This window comes from Thalassophryne amazonica, chromosome 3, assembly GCF_902500255.1.
Source record: "Thalassophryne amazonica chromosome 3, fThaAma1.1, whole genome shotgun sequence".
In the NCBI taxonomy this organism is placed as follows: Eukaryota; Metazoa; Chordata; class Actinopteri; order Batrachoidiformes; family Batrachoididae; genus Thalassophryne; species Thalassophryne amazonica.
Window position 1 is genome coordinate 1671087 of NC_047105.1, and position 11756 is coordinate 1682842.

The following is an 11756-nucleotide window of genomic DNA, read 5'->3' on the forward strand; positions in this document are numbered from 1 at the left end:
GAGACGCCGACCTCACGACCTGCAGGACCCCCACAGACCACATCCCGCCCGTCTGTGCGTGTGTCAACCAGACATTTATAACGGCCCCTCAGGGGACTGTGACATCATCTGAAGGAGGTGGAGCTACATCACCAGGGTTCCACTGACCTGCTGCTCCTGAACGTCATTCACAATAAAAGCATGTGCTGTTCACAGCAGTGTCATGCTTTTACTTTGAAAAGAAAAAAGCTCTGAAATGACTTTTCACTGTTACACTGATAACACTCAGGAGTCACACGCCAGGAAGTTATTCTTTGCCTTGGAGGACTTCCTGCTGATGGTGAGTCCACATGTGTAGGTGAGGCAGACCAATCACAGCCGGCCCAGAAATAATGCAGCCTGAACCAGACCTTCTGAACTCCAGAACATCTTTTGCAAGATATGGAGGGCGGATGGATCAGTGTTAGGGTGAGAAATGAGGAATGTTCTATGTCAAGAACTGATCTGACATCAACAGAACACCTGATTTATGAGTGCAGTCTCTTTCACTGGGACTTGAACCTTTGTCTTCTATATGCCTCCATTCAGCTGCAACTTTTCTTTCACGGTTTGTTTTGTTAGCATGAACAAAGATGGTCCCTGAGCCCAGTAACTCATGGGCTGGTCAGGGTTAACGCACAGAAGCCAGGACAGTCCACAACAAAGGACAGACTGTACATGATGATGGACAGACTGTATGTGATGAAGGACGGACTGTACGTGATGAAGGACGGACTGTACGTGATGAAGCACAGACTGTACGTGATGAAGGACAGACTGTACGTGATGAAGGACAGACTGTACGTGATGAAGCACAGACTACGTGAAGAAGGACAGACTATGTGATGAAGGACAGACTGTACGTGATGAAGGACAGACTGTATGTGATGAAACACAGACTGTATGTGATGAAGCACAGACTACATGATGATGGATAGACTGTACGTGAGGATGGACAGACTGTACGTGATGAAGGACAGACTGTACGTGATGAAGGACGGACTGTACGTGATGAAGGACAGACTGTACGTGATGAAGCACAGACTGTACGTGATGTAGGACAGACTGTACGTGATGAAGGACAGACTGTATGTGATGAAGGACAGACTGTACGTGATGTAGGACAGACTGTACGTGATGAAGGACAGACTGTACGTGATGAAGCACAGACTACGTGAAGAAGGACAGACTATGTGATGAAGGACAGACTGTACGTGATGAAGGACAGACTGTATGTGATGAAACACAGACTGTATGTGATGAAGCACAGACTACGTGATGATGGATAGACTGTACGTGAGGATGGACAGACTGTACGTGATGAAGGACAGACTGTACGTGATGAAGCACAGACTATGTGATGATGGACAGACTGTACGTGATGAAGCACAGACTATGTGATGATGGACAGACTGTACGTGATGATGGACAGACTGTACGTGATGAAGGACAGACTGTACTCGATGAAGGACAGACTGTACGTGATGAAGGACAGACTGTACATGATGAAGCACAGACTGTACGTGATGTAGGACAGACTGTACGTGATGAAGGACAGACTGTACGTGATGAAGGACAGACTGTATGTGATGAAACACAGACTGTATGTGATGAAACACAGACTGTATGTGATGAAGCACAGACTGTATGTGATGAAACACAGACTGTATGTGATGAAGCACAGACTACGTGATGATGGATAGACTGTACGTGAGGATGGACAGACTGTACGTGATGAAGGACAGACTGTACGTGATGAAGCACAGACTACGTGATGATGGACAGACTGTACGTGATGATGGACAGACTGTACGTGATGAAGGACAGACTGTACTCGATGAAGGACAGACTGTACGTGATGATGGACAGACTGTATGTGATGAAGGACAGACTGTATGTGATGAAGGACAGACTGTACGTGATGAAGCACAGACTGTACGTGATGTAGGACAGACTGTACGTGATGAAGGACAGACTGTACGTGATGAAGGACAGACTGTACGTGATGAAGGACAGACTGTACGTGATGAAGCACAGACTACGTGAAGAAGGACAGACTATGTGATGAAGGACAGACTGTACGTGATGAAGGACAGACTGTATGTGATGAAACACAGACTGTATGTGATGAAGCACAGACTACGTGATGATGGATAGACTGTACGTGAGGATGGACAGACTGTACGTGATGAAGGACAGACTGTACGTGATGAAGCACAGACTATGTGATGATGGACAGACTGTACGTGATGAAGCACAGACTATGTGATGATGGACAGACTGTACGTGATGATGGACAGACTGTACGTGATGAAGGACAGACTGTACTCGATGAAGGACAGACTGTACGTGATGAAGGACAGACTGTACGTGATGAAGCACAGACTGTACGTGATGTAGGACAGACTGTACGTGATGAAGGACAGACTGTACGTGATGAAGGACAGACTGTATGTGATGAAACACAGACTGTATGTGATGAAACACAGACTGTATGTGATGAAGCACAGACTGTATGTGATGAAACACAGACTGTATGTGATGAAGCACAGACTACGTGATGATGGATAGACTGTACGTGAGGATGGACAGACTGTACGTGATGAAGGACAGACTGTACGTGATGAAGCACAGACTACGTGATGATGGACAGACTGTACGTGATGATGGACAGACTGTACGTGATGAAGGACAGACTGTACTCGATGAAGGACAGACTGTACGTGATGATGGACAGACTGTATGTGATGAAGGACAGACTGTATGTGATGAAGGACAGACTGTACGTGATGAAGGACAGACTGTACTCGATGAAGCACAGACTGTACTCGATGAAGGACAGACTGTACGTGATGAAGGACAGACTGTACGTGATGAAGGACAGACTGTATGTGATGAAACACAGACTGTATGTGATGAAGCACAGACTACGTGATGATGGATAGACTGTATGTGAGGATGGACAGACTGTACGTGATGAAGGACAGACTGTACGTGATGAAGCACAGACTATGTGATGATGGACAGACTGTACGTGATGAAGCACAGACTATGTGATGATGGACAGACTGTACGTGATGATGGACAGACTGTACGTGATGAAGGACAGACTGTACTCGATGAAGGACAGACTACTCGATGAAGGACAGACTGTACGTGATGAAGCACAGACTGTACGTGATGAAGCACAGACTGTACGTGATGAAGCACAGACTGTACGTGATGAAGGACAGACTGTACGTGATGAAGCACAGACTGTACGTGATGTAGGACAGACGTGATGAAGCACAGACTGTACGTGATGAAGCACAGACTGTACATAATGAAGCACAGACTGTACGTGATGAAGCACAGACCACATGATGAAGCACAGACTGTACGTGATGAAGCACAGACTGTATGTGATGAAGCACAGACTGTACGTGATGAAGCACAGACTGTACATGATGAAGCACAGACTGTACGTGATGAAGCACAGACTGTATGTGATGAAGCACAGACTGTACATGATGAAGCACAGACTGTACATGATGAAGCACAGACTGTGATGAAGCACAGACCGTACATGATGAAGCACAGACTGTACGTGATGAAGCACAGACTGTACGTGATGAAGCACAGACCGTACATGATGAAGCACAGACTATGTGATGAAGCACAGACTGTACGTGATGAAGCACAGACTATGATGAAGCACAGACTATGTGATGAAGCACAGACTTGATGGGAAGAACCACAGACATTTTATGTACATACAGTAACTTTGAGAGATCAGCTGACAGACATCCATGAAAAAGGACACATTTCATTTTGATGTGATGACATGAAGCTGGTTCATGTGAGTTTCCTGATCCTCACATGACATCACATGCAACCTCCAGCCATTAATCAGCCAATCACATGTCGCATGACAATACAACCAATCAGCTCGCAGATTGAATCCACATGACACAGAGGCAGTGGAATGATCTCAAGCACATATCTCTAACTAGCACTGAAGAGTTCATGGGCCTGCTGCATCATGCAGGATCTGGATCAGCCAGGACACCTCGTGATCATCTAGATTTCATTAACCAATCAGCAAAGTCAGCGTGATTTCCATCAGAAAGTCAGAGCAGCTGAAACAATGTCAGAGCAGCTGAGTGTGAAGCAGACCTTCTGTCCAACATCAACCGCCAGAAAAATGTTTCAACGAGAAATATGAGGGAAGCACAAAAACCGGACCAAAACAAAACAAAATGAATGAATGTCTGCATTTTTTAGAAGACTTTTCTGTCTGCTGCAGACACTCGAACACTTTACAAAGACACACAGCCACAACGTCTTCATGAATCTTCTCATGGTGTTTGTCTGGTTGCACTTTAGGAGCCGGCGGCCTCTCAGTGGATAGTCAGTGCTTTTGAATGTTAGTGGAGTGAATGATGTGATTGAACTATGTGTAGAAGATAAGTATGTGTGCGACGGTATGAGCGACAGTTTCTGCTGCACATGAACAACAGAGTCTGTGACTGTGACAAACATTTGCTGAGTTTACCGGGTGAACTCGGGTTGCTTCGCCACAGGAGCCGGGGCAGGGACACTCCAAGAGCACCGCCCAGGGCGAGGCCCCATCAGCGGTGTGACAGGACACGAAAGCGGGGGAAGTGTTGTGAGGTTAGGGCTCGGCTAGCCGCTAATCCATATAAACCCGCCATACCCACACTCTTGCTGGCGGACGTTTGATCCCTGGACAACAAGATGGAGCTTATTAGACTCTGGAGAGCCTTAAGAGATGTGAGAGACTCTGCTGTGAGACCTGGAGGGGCTAATGCTACACCGAGTGGACAGATCAGCTGTGCTAACCGGCACGCGGACAGGAGGAGGAGGCCTGGCTGTCTGTGGTGTCAGGATTCCGTCTCTGTTTCATAATTAAAGCTTTGGATGGAGCAGCTCTCATTTCTAGAAATCTGGCCAATTTTCTTAAATCCTCCAAACCGTGACTATCCAGGGTTGGGACCAGGAAGCAGAGTTGTAGTCTTACACACCTCTCTGCAGCTTCTCTCCCCCTGCCATCCCCTCATTACCCCATCCCCGTAGAGACGGTGCCTGCTCCCAGACCACCAGTAACCAGCAAAAATCTATTTAAGCATAAAAATTCAAAAAGAAAAAATAACAGAGCACCTTCAACTGCACCACAAAATAAAACAGTTAAATGTGGTCTATTAAACATTAGGTCTCTCTCTTCTAAGTTCCTGTTAGTAAATGATATAATAATTGATCAACATATTGATTTATTCTGCCTTACAGAAACCTGGTTACAGCAGGATGAATATGTTAGTTTAAATGAGTCAACACCCCCGAGTCACACTAACTGCCAGAATGCTCGTAGCACGGGCCGAGGCAGAGGATTAGCAGCAATCTTCCATTCCAGCTTGTTAATTAATCAAAAACCCAGACAGAGCTTTAATTCATTTGAAAGCTTGACTCTTAGTCTTGTCCATCCAAATTGGAAGTCCCAAAAAACAGTTTTATTTGTTGTTATCTATTGTCCACCTGGTCGTTACTGTGAGTTTCTCTGTGAATTTTCAGACCTTTTGTCTGACTTAGTGCTTAGCTCAGATAAGATAATTATAGTGGGCGATTTTAACATCCACACAGATGCTGAGAATGACAGCCTCAACACTGCATTTAATCTATTGTTAGACTCGATTGGCTTTGCTCAAAATGTAAATGAGTCCACCCACCACTTTAATCATACCTTAGATCTTGTTCTCACTTATGGTATGGAAATTGAAGACTTAACAGTATTCCCTGAAAACCCCCTTCTGTCTGATCATTTCTTAATAACATTTACATTTACTCTGATGGACTACCCAGCAGTGGGGAATAAGTTTCATTACACTAGAAGTCTTTCAGAAAGCGCTGTAACTAGGTTTAAGGATATGATTCCTTCTTTATGTTCTCTAATGCCATATACCAACACAGTGCAGAGTAGCTACATAAACTCTGTGAGTGAGATAGATTATCTCGTCAGTAGTTTTACATCCTCATTGAGGACAACTTTGGATGCTGTAGCTCCTCTGAAAAAGAGAGCCTTAAATCAGAAGTGCCTGACTCCGTGGTATAACTCACAAACTTGCAGCTTAAAGCAGATAACCCGTAAGCTGGAGAGGAAATGGCGTCTCATTAATTTAGAAGATCTTCACTTAGCCTGGAAAAAGAGTCTGTTGCTCTATAAAAAAGCCCTCCGTAAAGCTAGGACATCTTACTACTCATCACTAATTGAAGAAAATAAGAACAACCCCAGGTTTCTTTTCAGCACTGTAGCCAGGCTGACAAAGAGTCAGAGCTCTATTGAGCCAAGTATTCCTTTAACTTTAACTAGTAATGAAAAAATTTTAACTATTAGAGAAAAAATTACACACACCCCCCTCCACACCTGTCACACCCCCTCCACACCCGTCACCCCCCCCCACACCCGTCACACCCCCCTCCACACCTGTCACACCCCCCCACACCCGTCACACCCCCTCCACACCTGTCACACCCCCCCCACACCCGTCACACCCCCCTCCACACCTGTCACACCCCCCCTCCACACCCGTCACACCCCCTCCACACCGTCACACCCCCTTCACACCCGTCACACCCCCCTCCACACCCGTCACACCCCCCTCCACACCCGTCACACCCCCCTCCACACCTGTCACACCCCCTTTGACCCTACATATTAGTTATTGGTTTAGAACTTGTGCTCTCGTGTGTGCCTGTTTTTTGTTGCGGCTTCCGAGCCGAGTCATAACACACACACACACACACACACACACACACACACACACACACACACACACACACACACACACACACACACACACACACACACACACACACTCCAGGAGTAACCTGAGGATGAAAGACTTTCCACCGAGACCCAGAATGACTGAGGGCCTGAACGACCAGGACTTATACAGCACGTAAGGTACGTCCAGAAAGTTTTCACAGCTCTTCACCTTTTCCACATTTTCTTATGTTACAGCCTTATTACTAAATGGATGAAATTCACTCAAATCTCTACTCACAGCATCCCATAATGACAATGTTGGGCGGTATGTCTCACGGCCGTGTTCTTGGTGTTGTGAAAGTGTAGGAACACGGACCCACAACAGGGGGCGCAAATGAACGGACAATGGAGAAGGTAAATAACAAGTTTTACTGTTGTGAAACGAGCACAACCAATACAACAATCAACAATTTGGGATTAAGCCGAATTCTGCTGGTGTCGTGTGGGCAGGCTCGAAGGTAGGAGACGTCCGTCCGAGTCGAACCGGAACCACCCAGATCTCCTCTGCCACCGAACCCTGGAAATACTGGAACCGCCAAGTCCCGAAGTCCCAGGTGGCCACTGCCTCCGCTCGTCGGATCCGGTACTGCTGGCAAGAGAGAGCAACAAACACACAGGTGTGGATGCGGCTGCACCCAGTAACACGGAGAGGGAAGAAGCCGCCTCCACCTCTCGTCACGTTAAAACAGGAAGGTGAGTACTTATCCAAGCAATTGGCTTTCGGTAGTCAGCTGTCCTGAAAGGTTTAACACGTATTATCAAATATACAGAATATGCTGCAGAGTAGTTTACCTCTATCTCAAGGCGATATCTCGGCACTGAGGTGGAGACGCCGTCCTCCTGATATACCTCGGTGCTGAGTAGAACAGCTGTGTCTGGTGATGGGTGACAGCTGTCACCCAGGCTACTCCCATGATGCGGCAGCGCCCTCTGGTGCCTGGAGCCCGCACTCCAGGCAGGGCGCCCTCTGTTGGTGGTGGGCCAGCAGTACCTCCTCTTCAGCGGCCCACACAACACTTGGTTTAACTTCATATTTCCTCTGGAAGGCCGTAGCACATACTGTTCGTTTGCTTAACGTGCTAAACAGACAAAACACAGTTTTACTTTTAGACAGACCTTTCAGATAACAACGTGAGCAGTCACCGCATATCAATATCAAACACAAACTTTTTCACCCAATCACATAGCTCCACTGATCCACCCAGCAGGGAAGGCCCACCCACTTGGAGGTTGGCCAAGTGCAGGCTTAAAATGCAGGGGAGCCCAGAAGTCGGGGCTCTTGTTAGCAGTGGTGCATGTGACGTCTGTTTTCAAGGTCCCAGCGCTGTAATAGTGACTCTTTTGTTCAGTGTGGGCATCTCTTTAATACAGCATCGGGTTTTCTAAGTCCTTCTGCTGTCAATATTTGAGATATTAGAGAAATAATTAAGACTCAGTGTTTGGGAACTGAGGACACTAATTGTTGAAGCTTTGTAGGTGGAATTCTTTCCCATTCTTGATTGATGTGCGACTTCACTTGTTCAACAGTCCGGGGTCTCCGCTGTCTTATTTTGCGCTTCATAATGCCCCACACATTTTCAATGGGTGACAGGTCTGGACTGCAGGCAGGCCAGTCTAGCACTCTTTTACTACGAAGCCACGCTGTTGTAACACGTGCAGAATGTGGCTTGGCATTGTCTTGCTGAAATAAGCAGGGACGTCCCTGAAAAAGACGTTGCTTGGATGGCAGCATGTGTTGCTCCAAAACCTGGATGTACCTTTCAGCATTGATGGTGCCTTCATAGATGTGTAAGTTGCCCATGCCACGGGCACTAACACACCCCCATTACATCACAGATGCTGGCTTTTGAACTTTGCGCTGGTAACAATCTGGATGGTCTTTTTCCTTTTTTGTCTGGAGGACACGATGTCCTTGATTTCCAAAAACAATTTGAAATGTGGACTCATCAGACCACAGCACACTTTTCCACTTTGTGTCTGTCCATTTCAAATGAGCTCGGGCCCAGAGAAGGCGGGGGCGTTTCTGGATGTTGTTGATGTTTGACTTTCACTTTGCATGGTAGAGTTTTAACTTGCACTTGTAGATGTAGCGACGAACTGTGTTAACTGACAATGGTTTTCTGAAGTGTTCTTGAGCCCATGCGGTAAGATCCTTTACACAATGATTTCGGTTTTTAATACAGTGCTGCCTGAGGGGTTGAAAGTCACGGGCATTCAATGTTGGTTTTTGGCCTTGCCGCTTATGTGTAGAAAGTTCTCCAGATTCTCTGAATCTTCTGATTATATTATGGACTGTAGATGATGGAATCCCTAAATTCCTTGCAACTGAACATTGAGAAACATTGTTCTTAAACTGTTTGACTTTTTTTTCACACAGTTGTTCACAAAGTGGTGATCCTCATCACATCTTTGCTTGTGAATGGCTGAGACTTTTGGGGATGCTCCTTTTACACCCAATCATGACACTCACAATTACTGTGCTCAGTTTCCAAACGCTTATTGAGTGTTGTTAGAAGGGAAGGTGATGTAACACAGTGGTAAACATACCACTGTTCCCAGCTTTTTTGAAACATGTTGCAGGCATCCATTTCAAAATCAGCAAATATTTGCACAAAAACAATAAAGTTTATCAGTTTGAACATTAAATATCTTGTCTTTGTGGTGGATTCAATTGAATATAGGTTGAAGAGGATTTGAAAATCATTGTATTCTGTTTTTATTTACATTTTACACAACGTCACAACTTCATTGGAATTGGGGTTGTACTTGGATGGAAGACTTCTTTGGAACACCAGCAGCTGTGTGTTTCTCCAAGTAAACCTGGAGTTGCGTCAGGAAGGGCATCCAGCGTAAAACTTGTGCCAAATACCAGTGCGGATCTGGCTGTATCCGCTGTTGCAACCCCGACCAATAACGGGAGCAGCTGAAATGACCACAGCATATGTGTATGAATGATACTGATGCTATATGATTTATATATTAATTTTCTCTGACATATAACTTATCTTTTATATATGCACATATGAATTATATTCATACTCTATACATGATTTATATATGTTCATTTTCTGCAATATATCTGTATAATATTGAAAGAGTTAATGAAGTTACGTTTCTTGGTGTTGTTTTAGATGAAAAATTAAATTGAAAAGCTCACATAGAGTATATAAAAAGCACAGTTAGTAAAAGAATCTGCATTTTATTTAACGTAAAGATTTGCTTGACTGTAATTTGTTGCGTATGCTGGTGATTCTCCCAGACTTTAGTTATTGTACTGACGTCTGGGGTAACACGTACAGCAGTACCACTAAGTCCTTGTATCTGTTACAAAAAGAGCCATTAGAATTATCAACAAAAACCGTTACAGAGAGCAGAGCATTAAGCTGTTTAATGCAACTAGTCATTTAAAATTTATTGTCAACTTAAAAATTGTACTTGTGTGGAACTTTACCAGATGACGTCCAAAATGTAGTTTTCTTACACAGACCATTTTCCATAGGACAAAATATAATGTAAGAAAATCGTGTTACTGTTAGGGCCCCTTCATACATAGTACAAATAAGTACAAATCAGGGTGAATCACAGTGGAACAGCTTGTATGAGCGAACCACGAAAACACTGAGCCGATGGGCAGGTGTGAAAGATCCCGCTGCGCTGGTTTCATGCAGTGGGAACACAGTGCGAGCAGCTGGAGCATGTGTAACCACATCACACAGCTGCTGTGAAAAAAAATACATGCCACCCACGGGATTCGAACCTGCATTTTACAAAAGCTCTGATTGCCAGCCAGAAACTTTACCACTGCACTACCATCACTGTCCTGTAAAAGGTGCAGAAAAATGGCTGAAATCAACAAGAAGATGGACATATTTAAAAAATAAATAAATAAAACCACACACCATAAAAAAACACTTTTGCATTTTATTGGATCCCTCTTATCAAGCGGACAATACAAGTATGAACCATCTGTTGTGCAGCACGAGCGTGCGAAAAAAAAAAACCTGTCCAAAAAAAATAATAAATAAATAAATAAAACTGGGGGGGGGTGGGTTGTCCTGACGGGGGAGTTCGTGGTTACGTTACGGCAGAGTGCCCCCCCCATCTCACCTCTCGTGTTAGGTGAACAACGCTGCACAGTGCAGAGTTTGTGCAGGGGGAGGGGGGAATCATTCAATGTTTGGAGGAGGAGGTGGTCGAAACGGAGTAAGACATAATCATGGATAGGAAACAATCAAAGCCATCAGGTGCCCAATTTCGAAAGAAAAAGAAAGAAGAAAAGGAGAAACGAGCAAAGGAAAAAGGTATGTATTGATTTACGTATTCACGCAGCTTCACAGTGCTTTAAACACAGTTTAATAGCGAAGCAAAGCATGCAATGAAACGAGATGAGTTATTGGATAAATGCTGGGCTCGGACGCTCAGCGTGTCTGGGGGTCTATGGGGCAGTGGGCGGGCCTCAGCTGGCCCGGACGCTCAGCTTCTGCATGATGATTGGATGATCTGTCTGAGGCTGAATCCCTTTTTGATTGACAGCGAAATGAGCGAATCAGCGATCTTTTGGTGTAAACATCCGTGGGAGCATTTTTTAATTTTCATTCTTTTCTGAGTTGAACTGGAGACTTTCCTAATCTTCTTAGCGGCATTTTCTTTGTTAAAAACGACTAGCGACAAATCGAGCTTCTATTTCTGGTGTTTTTTTTTGTAGCTGCTTGTGTTTGCAGACTGACTTCTATCACTCTTTCTGACTTCTATCTCAGTTTCTGTTCCTACCGAGCAGCGGGTGCTGCTGAGCTCCTTCACCGTCACAAAGCGCTCACAGGCGGACAAACTTCACACGAGCCTCGCGCCAGTCCCAGCTAGCGAGCTGCACATAATGGCAGACAATTTGAATGTTGTTGTGGATTTTGGTGAAGCCATT